At 39.8% G+C, this 19791-nt stretch overlaps 1 pseudogene; it reads right to left on the reverse strand.

Moving 5' to 3' along the window:
- Positions 1–3601: 3601 nt before the first annotated feature.
- On the reverse strand, positions 3602–6521 carry LOC129405935 (craniofacial development protein 2-like; annotated as a pseudogene).
- Between the last annotated feature and the right edge of the window lie 13270 nt (positions 6522–19791).

The raw sequence follows: 19791 nt of genomic DNA on the forward strand, positions 1-19791 counted from the left end.
CACATCCCATATGGTGACCCCAGGCCTGCCAGCCACGTGATCCCTAAATGAAGAGCCAGTAGTGGAATCTCAACATTACTGGGTGTAGACTAAAAGACAAAAATAATAAATATGTGCTGAGAGTGACAAAAGTGAAGTAATTAATCACTTACATTAGAATCTCAAAAATACTAACAAATGACCCTTCATCTGAAATAAGACTAAAAGCATAGCTAACCTGTTCAAAGTTCTGAGAAAAAAATTTATCAACCAAAAATTCTACATCCAGAAAATCTATTTGTCAAGTATAAGAACAAAATAAAGTCATTCCAAGTTAAGCACAAACAGAATTTTATGGTCACATATCAGCCTCTCTTGCATATCAGAGTCTCTTGCCCGCACAATTGGCTGTTTTCTCCGGGGTCCCTCGGAGGGGGTGGGCTCCAGCTTCCCTCCCCACCCCGAGCAGAGCTCCCGGCAGCCAAAGACCTAGCCACAGTCATGCTCGAGGCCCTTCTCCACACATTCAGACAGGCCTCACACATGAAGGTACCGGCAGAGGAACCCAGGTGTGTGTAATCCCATCAACGGCCAACATCCAGAGACTTAAAAGCAAGCTCCCAGAAGCGATATCTTGTAGCCTACTTCTCCCTCTGGGAGAAACTGGCAAGCTTCTGAGAGTTTCCTGCCCACATGGGACAGCCTTGCAAGCTTCCCATGGTGTATTCATATGCTAAAGCCAGTAACAAGCTGGATCTCATTCCCCTGACCCTGAAAGAGCCTCCAGTGCAACATCATTGGGACAGCTGAGCCGAGAGAGACTTCTAAGACCTCAGGGAAAGGACGAATGGAGAGGTTACTGAGCCCGCTCGAGAAATTGACGATTAACGGGATTTCATGATTTGTGATATCAGCCTCATTAAAATTCTAATAAACTTTCTTCAGTCTAAAAGAAAATAAAAAATTATTTGAATCAACATAAAAAGTCCAGCACACTAGTAAAGGTAATAATGTATAAAAGACAGTTCAATAAATGTTCAATATCTTCTAGTCTCAACACACTTTGTTTAAAATAATATATATATCACCCACCTCACACACCACAGAGACTGGCACACACCCAAAAGAACAAAAACAACCACTGTTGTCGAGGATGTGGGGAGAAAAGGACCCTTCTACACTGCTGGTGGGAATGCCAACTGGTTCAGCTCTTTCGGAAAACAATATGGACGCTTCTCAAAAAATTAGAAATTGAGCTCCCATTTGACCCAGCAATACCACTTCTGGGAATATGTCCCGGAGAAGCAAAAAAGTATAGTCAAAATGACATCCGCACTTATATGTTCATCGCAGCACTGTTTACAATAGCCAGAATCTGGAAAAAACCCGAGTACCCGAGGACAGCTGACTGGTTAAAGAAACTTTGGTACATCTATGCAATGGAATACTATGCAGCTGTTAGAAACAATGAAGTCATGAACTTTGCATATAAGTGGATCGATATGGAAAGTATCATGCTATGTGAAATGAGTCAGAAAAAGAGAAACAGACATAGAAAGATTGCGCTCATCTGTGGAATATAAAATAACAGAATAGGAGACTAACACCCAAGAATAGTAGAAATAAGTACCAGGAGGTTGGCTTGGGAACTGGCCTCACATGCTGAGGGAAAAGGCAGCTCAGATAGAGAAGGGAACATAAAGTAAAATGTGGTTGGAGAACCCGCGCAAGAAGGAAGATACGTGCTGAAAATAGACTATAGATTGAACACGATGTCCACTCAATACCCCTATTGCAAACCACACTACCCAAAAGGAGAGAGAGAACAAAAGGAAATACCTTGCCACAGAGCCGGGATTGGGGGGAATGGGATTGGGGCGTGGAAGACTGGGTTCATTGGTGGTGGGGAATGGGCACTGGTGGAGGGATGGGTTCTCGAACGTTGTATGAGGGAAACACAAGTACGAAAATGTATAAATCTGTAATTGTACCCTAGCGGTGATTCACTAATAAATAAATAAATATAAAGTAAAATAAATAATAATAGATGTATCACTTGTATCACTTGTCATCCTGTTGTTCATCAATTTGTTCGAGGGGGAGCAAGTAACGTCTCTATTCGTCCCTGTCACCTGCTAGTGTAGCCCAAAGGTGCTTGTTCACTCCAGGAACATGAAAAGCCTCAAACCATACAGGGTCTTGCCAAAGAAGTCTAACCATCTCATACGTGGGCGGCCACACGGTCTTTGACATCCTGTGGAATCCAGTCCGTAACAGCTCTAGCCCAGGGGTCATCTCTAAATCGCATTACGTGTCTGGCCCATCTGATTTTTGATGCCTTGGCAAATGAGACAGCATCCCTGATTTTTTGATCATCGACAGAGGTCAGAACTCCGGATTTCTTCTCTCATTTGAGTGCAAAGTGATACTCCAAACACAGCTCTTTCAATTCCTCTTTGGGAGACCTAAATAGCGTTCTCATCCTGTTATCATATGGTCCAGGTCTCTGAGGCATATGTTAGTGCAGGAAGAATGGTGGAGTCAAAAAGATGTGCCTGGAGCCGAAGTTCTTCATCCTCTTAACCACTTCTTCGATGCTCTTAAAGGTGTTGCACACTTCTCTCTTCCTCCTGTGCAGTTCAGGTGTCAGGTCATTAGTTATGTTGAGTTCTCGACCTAGGTACACATAACTGCTGCATTCAGAGATGTTCGTTCTGTTGAGGGTAAATGGAACATCAGGAACAAGTCTGTTTCTCGTGAACATTGTCTTCGTGAGATTCAGCTGCAGTCCAACTTTCCACAGTCACAGTCAGTCGACCAACATTCTTAACTCTTGGCTGATATTTGGTGTTATGAGAACGACATCATCAGTGAACGGAGGTGGTGTAGTTGCCAACCTCTTTCTTCCCTCCCATTCCTTCCCATTCCAGTCATCACATGATGTTTTCGAGGGTGGCACTGAAGAGTTTTGGTGAAATGGTATCATCCTGTCGAATCCCTTTCTTTCCTTCAATGATGACTTCTTTGTAGAATGGTGAGATCTTGGTGGTTAATCCATAATACAGCTCACGGAGGATCCTGATGTATTAAATTTGAGCGCTCTGTTTGGCTAGGGCTTCGATGACTGCTTCAGTCTCAACAGAATCAAAGGCCTTCTTTAAATCCGTGAACGTCAGACAGAGCGGCATCTTGAACTCTGACGAAACCTCAATGAGCTTGGTCACCATGTGGATATGGTCGATCATGCTGAATCCTTTTTGGAACCTGCCTTGCTCACATGGTTGTCCTTCATCTAGTCTTCTGCCAATTCTATTCAGGATAACAAGTGAACAACTTGTAGACGACAGACAACAGGCAGATTGGGCAATAATTGCCTATGTCATGGATTTCTCCCTTCTTGTACAACAGGATAATCCTGCTGGTTTTCCATTGGGATGGAACCTTGCATTCAGAAAGATAGCATATGAAGAGCCGAGCCAGTGTATTGACGAGTACTGGTGGCAGATTCTTCAGGTGTTTGGGTCTGACCTTGTCTGGACCAGGTGCTGTATGCATCTTTACTGACTAAATGGCAGATTTCAGAAGGAAGAACGCTGGGAATGACATATCCATCCTGCGGAATTTATGTGGGCAGGTGGACGTGGTTATCAAAGAACTCCGAGTAGAAGTTGTGGATAACCTTTTCCATTACCCTTCTAGAAGATGTGATAGATCCATCAAGACGTTGAAGGGTAGTCATCTTGGTCTTATAGTTGGCAAAGGACAGCGGATGTTGCGAATACTTTTCCTGGCTTCTGCCACATCAGCCGACAATGCTGCTCTTCTCTCTTTGAGGTCTTCCTTTATCGCTTTTCTGCACAGCTTTGCAAGCTCAGACATTAGCTTGTGATTGCCTGAGGTTTGCTCCAGACCATGTTGGCGAATGAGCTCAAGAGTTTCCAAAGACAGACAACTTTTTGTGGCTTTCTCTCTCTCTGCATTCCTCTCACAGTCATGGAGGTGCTGAACCAGTCAATCATATTCCTCATCGATGTTGTCAATGACAGCATCTTCCCATATTGCCACAGTAGTGCCAAAGAGCTCCCAGTTGGTGATATTTCTGGAAGTTCTCTTCTTAAACTTTGCAGCCCTTTCTCACTGCTCCGTGAAGTAGAATTTTGCATGAAGGAGATGATGGTCTGATCCCGTTTGGAATTTTGGGACAACAGCAACATCGGTCAGGCAAAACCTTCAATTGAATATGATGTGGTCAATTTTATTGTGTAACTGTCCACCAGGAGACTCCATGTTCGTGTTTAGATTCGGCCATCTGGAACTGCAAGTTACCATGGATGGTCTTGGTCAACATGATGAACTCAGACACTCTCTCACTCTGTTTGTTTTATTCTAGGCCGTAGGTACTGATGTGGAGTTCTTTGAGTGACCTTCTAGGTCCTATCTTGGCATTAAAATCACCAACAATGACCTTGTAGTCTTTGTCTTCTTTATCTCCAGCTCTATGTAGAACTTCTCAATTTCTTCTTCGTTGTAGTTGGATGTTGGTGCGTAGATGACAAAAATAGAAACTGCCAGCAATGAGTTACATGTATTCAAACTAAGTGTCTAATTTGGGCTCTTAGGCATTTGAACAAATCAATGCTCATGGCTAAGTTCATGTTGACAAGGACACTGACATCACCGACACCTCTACTGTCGAATGTTGCGAGGAACAGTTCTTCTCCAGTGTCGAAAACAGCATGATGTGTTTGATGTCTTCTCATCTCGGTCAATCCAATTATGTCGTACTTGATCTTGCACCATCATGCTTGCACCATCAGGTCCTTGATGGATGCTTCTGATGCCAGCATATGTGCATTAAAAGTGCACAGTCATTTTAGTCCTTCTTCTTTTTGGCATCCTAGATCGGCTTGAAATTTTATCAGCCTCTCATTGTTCATCCTTCTTAATGCTATATTGGGGGGATCTTCCAGGGTCAGGGGAATGGGGCCCATTGTTGTTATTGGTTTTGGCATATCGAATATGCCATGGGTAGCTTGCCAGGCTCTGCTGTGTGGGCGGGATACTCTCGGTGGCTTGTTGGGCTCTCTGAGAGGAATGGAGGCTTTAAGGGTGGCCTCCAATCACCATTATAGGTGTTCTGATGGTTCACACCATATTTGAACTCCATCAGATATGGTGCAGTAATCATGGAAAATGGGTAGGAAGTGTTTATGATGCAGGAAATTTTACATGGATTGTTTTTAGGCTCGTACTCTTCTGCTATGAAAAGCAAGTCATACAGTAATTGAGTACCCATCCGTCCACCAGTGCACATTCTCTACTACCAATGTTCCCAGTATCCCTCCCATGACCCATCATAATATACGTATATGATGAATTATTATGACATATCTTGGTCTTGTAGTTGGCGAAGGACAGGAAAGCATTGCAAATACTTTTCCCAGCTTCTGACTTCTGCTGAACTGGCCAACACTGCTGCTCTTCTCTCTTTGAGGTCTTCCTTTATCACATCTCTGCACAGCTTTGTGAGCTCGGATGTTAGCTTGTGGTTGCCTGAGGCTCGCACCAAACCACGTTGACAAATGAGCTCGAGAGTTTCTGAAGACAGGCATCTGTTTGTGGCTTCCTCACTCTCAGCATTCTTTGCACAGTCATGGGGGTGCTGAACCAGTCGATCGTATTCCTCGTCGATGTTGTCAAGGACAGCATCTTCTCACGTTGCTGCAGAGTGCCAAAGAGCTCCCAGTTGGTGGTCATTCTGGGAGTTGCCTTCTTAGACTTAAATTTTGAGGACCTTTCTCCCCACTCTGTGAAGTAGAATTTTGCACAAAGGAGCGGTGGTCTGATCCCGTTTGGAACTTTGGGACAACAGCAACATCAGTCAGGCAAAACCTTCGATTGAATATGATGTGATCAATTTCATTGTGGAAGTGTCCACCGGGAGATTCCCATGTCCAGCATCTAGATTTGGCCTTCTGGAACTGTGAGTTACCATGGATGGTCTTGGTCGACATGATGAATTCAGACAGTATCTCACCCTGATCATTCCATTCTAGGCCATGGATCCCAATGTGGAGTTCTTCAGGCGACCTTCTCGAACCTATCTTGGCATTAAAATCATCAACAATGATCTTGTAGAAGGTGTGGTCTTCTTTATAGAACTTCTCCAGTTCCACGTAGAACCTCTCAATTTCTTCATCATAGTTGGAAGTTGGTGCGTAGACGACGAAGTTAGAAACTGCAGGCAGTGAGCCACATCTATTCATGCATAATCATCCAATTCGAGTTGTAAGGCATTCAAATGAATCAATGCTCATGGACAAGTTCATGTTGACAAGGACACCAATGCCACCAATGCCTCTGTTGCTGCATGTTCCGAAGAGCAATTCTTCTCCAGTGTCGAAAATGGCGTGATGTGATTGATGTCTCCTCCTTTCAGTCAGACCAACGATGTCGTACTTGATCTTCGGCGCTTGCACCATCAGGTCCTTGATGGATGCTTCTGATGCCAGTGTCTGTGCGTTGAATGTACAGACAATCATTTCAGTCTTTCTTTGTTTTGGCAGTCTAGTTCGTCCCCGAGATTTTTTCAGCCTCTTCTTGCTCATCTTTCTTAATGCTGCCGTATTGGGGGCTCTTTCGGTTACAGGTTAATGAGGCCAATTGTTGTTACTGTTGTTGGCATGTCTAATATGCCATGGGTAGCTTGCTAGGCTCTGCCGTGAGGGTGGGATACTCTCGGTAGCTTGCCGGGCTCTCTGAGAGGGACGGAGGCTTTTAGGGCAGCCTCTAATCACCCTTAGAAGTGTTACCATGGTTCACACCAAATTTGAACCCTATCAAATATGGTGCTGGAATAATGGGACTGTCCTCGGATGTCCCGATGGATCTATCACATCTTCCAGAAAGGCAATGGAGAGGATTATTCATGACTTCTACTCGGATCTCTTTGACAGCCATGTCCACCTGCCCACATACCAAATTCCACAGGATGGATATGTCATTCCCAGCGTTCTCCCTTCTGAAATCCGACATGCCATTTCATTGGTAAAGACACGTACAGCACCTGGTCCGGACAAGGTCAAACCCGAACACCTGAAGAATCTGCCATCAGTACTCATCAATATACTCGCTCGACTCTTCACATGCTACCTGTTTGAATGCAAGGTTCCATCTCAGTGGAAAACCAGTAGGACCATTCTGTTGTACAAGAAGGGAGACATCTACAACATCAGCAACTATCGCCCAATCTGCCTGTTGTCTGTCGTCTACAAGTTGTTGACTCGTGTCATCCTGAATAGAATAGGCAGAACACTAGACAAAGGACAACCATGCAAGCAAGCATCCCCCAGGTTCTGAAGGGGATTCAGCACAATAGACCATATCCACACAGTGACCAAACTCACTGAAGTTTTGTGAGAGTTCAAGATGCCGCTCTGTCTAATGTTCATCGACTTAAAGAAGGCCTTCGATTCTGTTGAGATTGAGGCGGTCATCGAAGCCCTGGCCAAACAGGGTGTTCAAACTCAGCATATCAAAATCCTCCTCGAGCTGTATTGTGGATTCACCACCAGGATCTCACCATTCTACAAGGAAGTGATCATTGATGTAAAGACAGGGGTGTGGCAGGGTGATACCATTTCACCGAAACTCTTCAGTGCCACCCTCGAGAACATCATGGACGACTGGAATGGGAAGGAATGGGAGTGAAGATGGACGGTCAGCAATTACACCACCTCCACTTCGCTGATGACATCGTTCTCATAACAACAAACATTAACCAAGCAGCACAAATGCTGGCCAACTTCAACCACTAGTGTGGAAAGGTCAGATTACAGCTGAATCTCAACAAGACGATGTTCATGAAAAATGAACTGGTTCCTGAAGCTCCATTTGCTCTCAATGGAACAAACATCTCCAAATGCAGCAGCTATGTGTACCTGAGTCGAGAAATCAACATGATGAACGACTTGGTGGCAGAACTGTGCAGGAGGAAGAGAGCAGCGTAGAATGCCTTCAAGAGCATCGAAGAAGTGGTTAAGAGAATGAAGAACCTCCGACTCCGAGCACATCTTTTCGATTCCACCGTTCTTCCTGCAGTAACATATGCCTCAGAGACCTGGGCCCTACACAAACAGGATGAGAATGCTATTAGGGTATCCCAAAGTGGAATGGAAAGAGCTATGCTAGGAATATCATGTCTCACTCAAGTGAGGGAAGGAATCCGGAGTTCTGACCTCCGTCAATGGTCAAAAATCAGGAATGCTGTCTTGTTTGCCAAGGCATCAAAAATCAGATGGGCCGATCATGTAATGCAATTCCGACTGGATTCCATGGGACATCAGAAGACCTCGTGGCTGCCTACCAGCTAGATGGTCAGATTTCTTCGTCAAATTCCTGAATAACTGTTTGAGGCTCTTCCTGTTCCTGGAGCAAGCAGATATCATTGGGCTGCACTAGCTCTCGAAAGGCACAAATGGAGACGTTACTGGCACCCGCTCGAGCAAATCAAAGATCAACGGGACTACAAGTAATACAAGTGATTATGACATATAGAGGGTTAAATCCATCAAGGACCTGATGGTGCAACCATTAAAGAACTGGTTATTTAATCTGATGAAATGGTTCTAGAAATGGTTCTAGAAGGCAGAGAGACAGTAAGTACATCAGGTAAGGCTCTTGCCTTGAACACTACTAACCCAGGTTTGATCCCCAGCATTCTATATGTTCCCCAAGCACTTCCAGGAATTGTTCCTGAGTGCAGATCTATAAATAACCCCTGAACATCAACATCGCCAGGTGTGGCCCCAACTCCCCACCTCCTAAAAAAAGAAAGAAATGGTTCTAAATGGTAAATTAAATTTACAGAATATGTAAGAAGATCAAAAATATTTGTGAAAGGCAATACTTTGAGTTTAAGATTGATAAGTTCTAAGATCTAATATACAATATAGTTATTACAGCTAATAACCCTATCTAAATATAATTGAAACTTGCTGAAAGAATATTATAAATATTCTTACACAGTAAAAGAAAGAGTAATTATGAGATAAAATAGAAGCATTAACTTGTATGATAGTTATCTTGAGATATGTACATTTATTAAATAATGCGGAGGATTTTGATATGCTGAGTTTGAACGCCCTGTTTGTCCAGGGCTTCGATGACCGCCTCAGTCTCAACAGAATCAAAGGCCTTCTTTAAGTCGATGAACATTAGACAGAGCGGCATCTTGAACTCTCACAAAACTTCAGTGAGTTTGGTCACTGTGTGGATATGGTCTATTGTGCTGAATCCCCTTCAGAACCTGGGGGATGCTTGCTTGCATGGTTGTCCTTTGTCTAGTGTTCTGCCTATTCTATTCAGGATGACACGAGTCAACAACTTGTAGACGACAGACAACAGGCAGATTGGGCGATAGTTGCTGATGTTGTAGATGTCTCCCTTCTTGTACAACAGAATGGTCCTACTGGTTTTCCACTGAGATGGAACCTTGCATTCAAACAGGTAGCGTGTGAAGAGCCGAGCCAGTGTATTGATAAGTACTGGTGGCAGATTCTTCAGGTGTTCGTGTCTGACCTTGTCCAGACCAGGTGCTGTATGTGTCTTTACCAATGAAATGGCATGTCAGATTTCGGAAGGGAGGACGTCGGGAATGACATATCCATCCTGCGGAATTTGGTATGTGGGCAGGTGGACATGGCTGTCAAAGAGATCCGAGTAGAAGTCGTGAATAATCCTCTCCATTGCCTTTCTGGAAGATGTGATAGATCCATCAGGACATTGGAGGGCAGTCATCTTGGTCTGGTAGTTGGCTAAGGATAGGCAAGTCATTCTGTGTCTGTTCCTCTCACTCTGACTCATTTCACTATGATACTCTCCATGTTGATCAACTTATATGCAAATTTCATAATGTCATCTTTTCTAATAGCTGCATAATATTCCATTGTGTAGACATACCCAAATTTCTTTAACCAGTCATCTGTTCTTGGGAAGTTGGGGTTTTTTCCAAATTCTGGCTATTGTAAATAGTGCTGCAATAAACATACAAGTGAAAATCTCATTTCTACTATATTTTTTTTGCATCTCCTGGATATATTCCCAGAAGTGGTATTTGCAGGGTCAAATGGGAGCTCAATTTCTAGTTTTTTTGCAAAACGTTCATATTGATATGGCTTTTCTATATGCAAATTATGAGAGAGAAGAAAGTGATATGAAAAAAGCAATCCCATTCACAAAAATGGCCCAGAAAACCAAGTACCTCAGAATCAAGAGGATTTCGAGGAATAAGAAGATAAAGGGCCTGTACAAAGAAAACTACAAAATGCTACTTCAAGAAATAAAAGAGGACATGAGGAAGTGGATCCTCTGCTTATGGATTGGGAGAATTAGCATTGTCAAATGGCAATACTCCTCAAAGCATTATACAGATTCAGTGTGATCCCTTAAAGATACCCATGACATTCTTCAAAAAAATTAATCAAACACTCCTGAAATTCATATGGAACAAGAAGCCCCCATGAACAGCTAAAGAAATTCTTGGGGGAGGGGAGATGGGAGGCATCACCTTCTCCAACCTCAAACTATACTACAAAGTGGTAATAATTAAGACAGCATGGTATTGGAACAAAGACAGATATACAGACAATGGAATAAGGTTGAATATCCTTACACACACACTCAGATATATGATCATCTAATCTTTGATAAGGGAGCAAGAAATATAAAGTGGAGCAAAGAAAGCCTCTTTAACAAATGGTGCTGGCAAACTGGACAGCTACATGCAAAAGAAAAAAAAAATGGGCTCAGACCTCTACCTAACACCATGCACAAAAGTCAGATCAAAATGGTTTAAAAACCTCAACATCGACCAGAATCCATAAATCACATTGAATAAAAGGCCTGGGTTTTTATGGTTTTATTTTTATCCTTTATGGCCTAATTTTAGGCCTAAGACTATGATCTTAGTCTCTGTGTTTCTATTTCCCTGTGAGTCCCATTAAATAATAAGCCTGACTAGAAGTATGGAGAAGACCAAGGTTATTGAACCTTGGAAAGGCATATGAGAAAGTATGCCAATTTAGAATGAACTTTATTAGAAGTTTGTTTGTTTGACATAACTCTCCAAACAGGAGTAAGTTGCTGAATTCTGGATAACTACGCTTTTATAATTCTCCATGATTTTAGCACAGTGGAAGCACAAGAAGTCCGAAGAGACTTTTGATTGTTGTCCAGATCTTGTCCAACTTATGGGCTCACTCAGATGTGGTCAATAAGTCCTGGAAACTTCAGCCACCATCCAATTTACATTAGATAATGAGGAGAAACAGATGAAATTCTCTTTATTTGCTGATGATGACTGTGAAGTCCAAGAAAAATGAACTTATAAAAATGATATGGGAAATTTTTTGTTTGTTTAGATGAATATGTTAGTCTATGGTAGTTGTATATCATTTATTCTTGATTTTTCCTCTTTCCTTGAGATAAAATTCTGAATGTTAGCAACTCTAGCTAGTATTTCTTATATCTCCTCAGCAGCCTACCTGTAGTTTCATTTGGAACTACCCAGGCTCTATATGTTCCAACAGCTCTTTGACATGATAGCAACCAATTATTCATGAGATTCTGTGATCAATCATGAAAGGTACCTGTCAGCAACAGAGCAAGACACCTGAATTTCTGTTGAGCCAGAGATGGCAGCAGGCTAGTTGATCAAGTGAGCTGATCCATGGATGTTAAGAGGAAGCAGAAAATTCTTGCCATATGTATGAATGCATGTGTGTAATTAACTTTAAAACTTAATAGGAATATGTGATTTCAAATCCTTATGATCCATTTTTGTACACTGATCACATATCACTGTATCACTGTCATCCCATTGTTTGTCAGTTTACTGGAGCGGGCACCAGTACGTCTCTATTGCACTCAGCCCTGAGATTTTAGCAGCCTCTCCTTACTCATCTTTCCCAACAAGTGGAGGCTCTTTCAGGGTCAGGGGAATGAGACCTATCATTACTGTTTTAGGCATAATGAATACGCCACATGTAGCTTGCCAGGCTCTGCCATGCAGGCGGGATACTCTCAGTAGCTTGCCGGGCTCTCCAAGATATATATATATATATATATGTATGTATATATATATATATCTTTCACTGTATTAAATTAAACTTAATTTAATTTCATATTTTAATAACATTAACATCAACATTCATCACAAATATGATCACATATATACTACAAAAAACAAAACCTCAGTGAATTCCCAAAGGTAAAAATCACAGATTATTATGTTTCACCAAAATAAACCTAAATCAGAAGTTACTGAAAGACAATATAAAGTAAAAATTTGGGGGTCTGGTTAAATAGTATAGCAGGTAGGGCCCTTGCCAACCATGCAGCCAACCTGGGTTTAATGCCAAACACCACAAATCATTCCAAACCTCCCTGGGGTGATTTCTGAGTACAGAGCCAGGAGTAACGTCTGAGTACCTCTAGGGGTAGCCTTAAAACAAAACAAAGAAAAAGGGTATTTTTTAAAAGGTTCTAAGCACTTGAAATAAAAACCTCTCTTAAAAATGACGAGTCTTCTCAAAAACAGCTACTATTTTATGGCACAATTAGAAATGAGTCATTGACACCAAATGAAAACATTGCCTATTACTATTTGTCCAAAATGGTAAACTAAAGTTTTGACTCCAACAACTTATTCTTTTTTTGAAATAAGAATAATTTGTAAGATGAAATGTTCACTCAAAAGAGCTAGAAAAACACTATAATGTAGCAAAAAGAGCTAGTGATAATATAAAATAATGTAAAAAGGTATAAATTAAAAGAATGACAAATATTAATGTAAACATGATTTAAAGAAAGGAAACAATCTACTTTTTCTTTCTTTTTCTTCTATTCCTTTTTATTTTTCTTTATCATAATGGTGGGGGGGGAAGTCATACTGTTAAAAATCTACTTTCTCAAATGTTACATTCTAGATAAATCTGTTCAGGAGAGGTTTTGTTTGTTTTTTTGTTTGTTTGGACTTTTTGTTTTGTTTTTTGCTCGTTTTGGTTTACACCACAGGGAGCTTGCCAGGCTCTCCCATGCAGGCAGGAAACTCTCCCTGTGGTATATTCATATGCCAAAACCAGTAACAATGATGGGTCTCATTCTCCTGACCCTGAAAGAGCCTCCAATGTAGCACCATTGGGAAGGACAAGTAAAGAGAGGCTTCTAAAATCTCAGGGCTAGGACGAATGGAGACATTACTGAGACCGCTGGAGAAAATCAACGATCAATGGGATGATGATGTTGATGATTATGATGATTATGATGATGATTGTTTTGGTTTAGCGATTTTGGGGGAGTGGATAGAAGGCCTGTGACACACCTGAAGGTGCTCAGGGTTTACTCCTGCCTCTTCTCTCAGGGATCTATCTCTCCTGGAGGGGCGCAGGGTACCATACGGGGACTTGGGAATGGAACTCAGGTTTATTACATGCAAGGCTATCTCTCTATTCTTCTACTGTATTTCTGGCCCTGAGGAGAGCTTTTGAAAAGAAAGAGTCGTATCCTTTACTAGATTAAGAGAGGTGAAAAACATGTAGCAGTTAATCATCACAAATTGACCTTTATTGGTTTATTTTCAAATAATTCTATTTGCCTTTCTTTTCAGTTTTTTGGATCAAATTATGAGAAATAAACTTGTTATATACCTTCCCAGGAAGCAGAAAGAGAAAAGAAAAGAAAAATGAAGACTCATTCATGACGGGACAGATATTATTAATTTCCACAATAAGGTTAGAATACAAAACAAAATTTAATTCAGCATGTTTTAGATGCCAGAGAGGAAAACTAGGTTGTGTAGATGAGAATAGACAGTTGTGTAGATGAGAATAGACACTACTATATTATTTAAATATTCTTGTTTTCATTGGTTAAAATCATATAGCAACTAATCATTACAAATTGATCTTTTTTGATTTATCTTCTGATAATTCCATTTGCCATTTCTTTTAAGTTTTGTTGGAGCAGGCAATATGAAATAAATTTGCTATCTACCTGCTAAAGGGGTAGGGCTGGAGAATGACAGGAATCCTGGGGACACTGGTGGTGGGATTGGTGTTGCAACATTGTATGTATACCTGAAACAATGCTAATTTGAACAACTTTGTGAATCACGCATCTTAATAAAAATAAAGAAATTTTAACAGAAAAAAAGAGAAAAATTAGAACAAAGAAAGATATATGAACACAGAAAAAACTAATTTTCTCGGTTCAATATAATACTGCATAGAATTTTCTAACAGATTATTTTAAAAATATAATGCAAAAGATCACTTTCACACTCATCTGGAGCAGTAGTTTCCAATCTTTTTTACATCACAATTTATTTTTGTCTAATGAAAGCATAATATCATAAAAGTATGATTATCTTAAGTAATTTTAACACCTTCCTTTTGTGATCTAATTTATTAGATGCTATCTTTTCTATTAATGAACTTGTCTTTCCTTTTTTCAAAGCATAAACTTTCCTCAAACACTTGTTAGATTTTGATTGTAACCTCACCTTTGCTTTAAAAATTCTGTTTTACTAAAACTGTGTTTTCTTATGAACTTTCACTACTTGGAGCAGCAGGTGGAGATACCACGTGAACTGTGCCAATTATTACAAATTTTGTTTTCTATTATAGATGCAATCCATCCAGCTGCATTTTCTAATCCTACCTGGAGAACTATCCTGAATCTTTTCTTATTATATATACAGATATTAAGCAGAGAAATATGAGTGGGAAGAAATGATCACAAATGACTATAAAAAATTGCACCCAGCTGAAAAAGATAAAGGCTTCAGGTTATAAGATCCTACTGAGTGATAAGCGTAAGGAATGCAACATAAATTCATTTTTCATAGTACATTACAATTGTCAAGAATAAAGGTTAATGATGCAAATGTTCTTGAGAGATATATTTTGATTATAAAACTTTTTTATTCTCACATTTTTAACTAAGTTTGTACTAGACAGCACTGTCTGTAGCACTGTTATCCCGTTGTTCATCGATTTGCTCGAGCGGGCACCAGTAACGTCTCCATTGTGAGACTTGTTACTGTTTTTGGCAGATAGCAACAGAGTAATATTCTTAAAATCCCAGCATATTTGATCTAGTTAAATTATCAATAAATGGAAATATAAAATGAAGCATTTTCAATTAGAAAAGATCAGAAAGTTTGCTCTCAGAATCTCCCTGAAAGTACTCAGTGATACTCCAGAAAAAAAAAGAAAAACCTCTAATTAAAGAAAGATCTCTATCTATCTGTCTCCCCACCCCTCTCTCACACACACAGTGACAAAGTATGATGAAACAAGTAAATGAATCATATCATTTAATTCATCTGCATTATTTCTGAACACTACACAAACAAGAGCTTGAAGAGAAATCTCAAACAATTGCAGCATGAAAGCTAACAATGAAAGAGACTGAATTTGAGGACATAAGATATGATTATATGATATTTTTAATTTTATTAGAGGAAAAGGATATGGTAGAGATATTAGTTAAGAATAGACATAGTCTAACATATTAAAAAAGTCTTAACATCTGTATGCCTTGGAATGCAAATTGGTGCCTCCTTCTTGGAGTGCAGTTTATCATTATCTAGAATAGTTGTTGATGAGTTAAATTACTCTGTTTTTGTAGTTACTATATGTATTCTGATTACTCTTTTATTTGGTCTCACTTTTTTCTTAAATATGGAAAAATTATGTTTTATATATGTTATATAATTTAGTTCCTCGAAATATTTTATGAAAATATTTCAAAATTTTTCTCTCCATTACTCCTTGTCATTTCCTCTCACTAATGCATCACTCATAAATATGCTCATTTTATTATACCTCAGCAATCTGTTTGACTTCCGTGGCCTGCTACTCGTGTTCAAAATACCATTACCTCTTCTTGTATGTCTTCAGTTATCTGCTTACTGGACTTTATGTATCCATATTGATTTCTTAAATTTTACTCTGTACTCCACAACTCCTCAATGAGTCCTTGAAAGTATTAATTTATTCATGTTTGCTCTGGGCTTTAGCTTTATCAGAGTCACTGGTGGTATCTGATACTTCAATGTATTAAAGTCATATTATTCAACAGTCTTATTTAGTTATAATGTTTTAATTTAATTTGCTAAGGGTTATATCAATATTCTGACATTTTTCTCTATATTTCATTTATAAAATATTTCTTTTAAAAATATTTTTATTGAATAACAGTGGGATACACAGTTACAAAGTTGTTCATGATCGAGTTTCATCACACAATGTTGATGGGTACCTGTTCCTTCACCAGTGTACGTTTCCCACTACCAGTGTCCCCAGTTTCCCTCCCCACCCCCAGTCTGCCTCTATGGGGCATTTTTCTTTGTCTCTGTCTCTATCTCCATCTCTTCTCTCTCTCTGTCTCTCTCTGTCTCTGTCTCTGTCTCTGTCTCTGTCTCTCTGTGGTCTCCTCTTTTAGGCATTATGGTTTGCAATACAGGTACTTAGAGGTCATCATGCTTATTCTTTTACCTGCTTTCAGCACACAGTTCTTATCCACAGTGATCATTTCCAACTATCATTGTCATAGTGGTCCCTTCTCTATCCTAACTGTCCTCTCCCACCACCACCTGTGGCAAGCTTCGAACCATGGGCCAGTCCTCCTGGCCTTTGTTTCTATTGTGTTTAAACATTAGTCTCATACGTCCTCTTCTGACTCGTTTCACTCAGCATAACACTCTCCATGTCCATCCATTTATACACAAATCTCATGACTTCACTTTTCCAGGTGGCTGCATAGTATTCCACTGTGTAGATGTAACATAGTTTCTTTATCCCATAGTCTGTTCTCAGACAATCAGGTTTCCAGATTCTGGCTATTGTGAATAGTCCTACAATTAACATATGAGGGCAAATGGTTTTTCTGCCGTGCATTTTTGGGCCTCCATGGTATATTTCCAAAAGTGGTATTGCTGGGTCATATAGAAGATCAATTTCTAGTTTCTTAAATATTTCGCGTGTTGTTTACCAAAAACTTGAACCATTCAACATTCCCACCAACAATGAATGAGAGGATGAAAGGATGTTCCTTTCACCACATCCACAGCAGCATTGGTTGTTCTTGTTCTTTATAATGTGCTGTGAGATATCATTGTTGTTTTTAATGTGTGTCTCCCTGATGACAGTAATGTAGAGTATTTTGTGTGCTTTTTAGCCATTTGAATTTCTTCTTTGAGGAAGTTTCTGTTCATTTCTTCTCCCTATTATAAAATATTTCTTTCACAAGTAAAGCAAAAACTCAAATCTCATAAAGAAAAACAGCAACAGAAAGCCAGAGAGATGGCTCAAAGAACTAGAGTGCATGCTAAACACGCAGAAATCTTGGGTTTATTTATTTACTTTTAATGAAGCTAATAGCTTTTATTGAAAAAAATTAGATAAATGTCAGAGTATTGAGAGAGAGAGAGACAGAGAGAAATATATATGTTCAGGAGAGACACAGGCTTCTCCACAAAAGAAAACCTGTGTTGAATCTCTAGCACCACATGGTCTCCTGAGCACTGCTGGATGTAGTTTCCAAACAAAAAATATATTTTACACTGATATTATTTAAATATAAACTTATTTTGTAATTTATATAATATATTGCATTTCTTTTTAAAAGAAATGTAATATAATATAACTCTATTATAACTATAATATAAAAGTCATTAATATAATTGTATCCAGTCAGTAACATAATTACTAACTGGATTCCACGGGACATCAAAAGAACTCCTGGATGCCCACCTACGAGATGGTCAGACTTCATCAAGACCCTGAACAAATGGTTTGAGGCTCTTCAGATGCCATTAGGCTACACTAGCACCCGACAGGGACGAATGAAGACATTATTGGTGCCTGCACAAGCAAATCAATGAGCAATAGGATGACAAGTGATACAAGTGATATTATATTTATTGCTTATGTATGTTGGCATATGTCGCATAGTTTTATATTTTATGTATATATTGATATTAACAATAGAAGATCCCCTCCATTTTTATTGATGTACTGTGTTTCACAAGGGTAATTTTATAAATACACTGTTCTAATACCATACTCACCACCAGAGGGTCCCCTTTGCTCCATTAATATCCCAGAAATCTATCCCTTGCACCCACTAGATTATTCTGCATTAGTTTCCTTACATCAACAAAAGTTCTTTGTTTTTTAGGCACCAGTTATTTATAATACTGTTAATGATAGGTTTCATACATATGATATTTCATCACCACATCCTCCACCAGGGTTCCCCTTCCCAGCTACCTGTCCCCCACCCCATTCCCAACTTCCACCATGGTAAGCTCAGTTTGTAGACAAGCTTTTTTTTGTTTGGTTGGTTAGTTTGAGGCCACACCCAGCAGTGCTTAGGTTTTATTCTGGCTCTGTTATCATAGATCACTGCTGGAAGTGCCAGAGGACCCTATGCAGTTCCAGGTGTCTAACTATATCACATGCAAGGAAAATGTCATACCCATTATACTATCTTTCCATCCCATGTAGACCAGTTCTTTGACTCTACTGTGTTTGGACATTTGTTATCCCCCTTTATAACCATATGTTCCTTATAACCCTCATATGAGAGACACCATTCTATATATGACCCTCTCCTGATTTCTCTCAGCAAGATACTCTCAAAATTCATCCATAAAGCAACACATTAGAAAAATAAAATTATACAATTTGCTGCAAATTTAAAAAGCTTAAATCATTCCTTCATACAGCATAAAGATACTACATGTTTGTTCCCTGCTACCACTCCAATCAATTCTTCAGGGTTTTTGCTTGGAATTTGCTTCTTGCTGTCCATGTCATTCTCTACTGCCTACCCTCTTAAGTTCTCTGATTCCTTCTACTCAAACTTGAGACTGTAATTGAAATATCTCTGTTCTTGAGATGTCTTTCTTGGCTTCTCTCCTATCAGTGAAGACGTAATTAGCTAGTTTCTGTTGTATGTTTCTTCAAACATGTAACTTGATTTGAAACCATATGCCTCTATGTGGTAGCACTGTCATCCTGTTGTTCATCGATTTGCTCGAGCGGGCACCAGTAATGTCTTCATTGTGAAACTTGTTGTTACTGTTTTGGGCATATCAAATATGCCACGGGGAGCTTGCCAGGCCCTGCGTGTGGGCGAGATACTCCTGGTAGCTTGTTGGGCTCTCCGAGAGGGACAGAGGAATCGAACCCGGGTCAGCCGCATACAAGGCAAACGCCCTACCCGCTGTGCTATCATTCTAGTCCAAGGTCACCAAAAAGACAGAAAATCAGAAAAATGTGGTATGCATGATTAATTGGCTCATCATCAAATCCCAGTAGATGAGAGCAATGTCTGTCTTGGCTCTTTATTTTAGGGTGCAGCATAAAATGGTCCCTCAGTAAGAATTAGTTAAGGGAAGAAATAAATGAAACATGATGAGTATAGGTTATGATCAAAAATAACATTAAAAAGAAAGCTTTTCTATTCCTGCTTCTGTCATTTAGCCTTGTGTACTGTCCTGGACAAAATGAAGGTCCTGTAGCGACTGTGCTACAGGATTGTTAAAAGTACTAGCAGAGAACACAAAGCACACACTGTACAGGCCCAGTCAGAGCAGTCACACAAGTTTCATTTTCTTTCACATTACTGTATAATTCTTCCGTTGCAAAAAATTTTAACAGTGAAAGTTCTCTCTACCTGTTCATACTCTTCTACATGTGGACCTTTTTGATTCATTTATATATTATTTATAAAGCATTAGCT

The sequence above is a fragment of the Sorex araneus genome, chromosome 6, assembly GCF_027595985.1.
Source record: "Sorex araneus isolate mSorAra2 chromosome 6, mSorAra2.pri, whole genome shotgun sequence".
NCBI classification, from domain to species: Eukaryota; Metazoa; Chordata; class Mammalia; order Eulipotyphla; family Soricidae; genus Sorex; species Sorex araneus.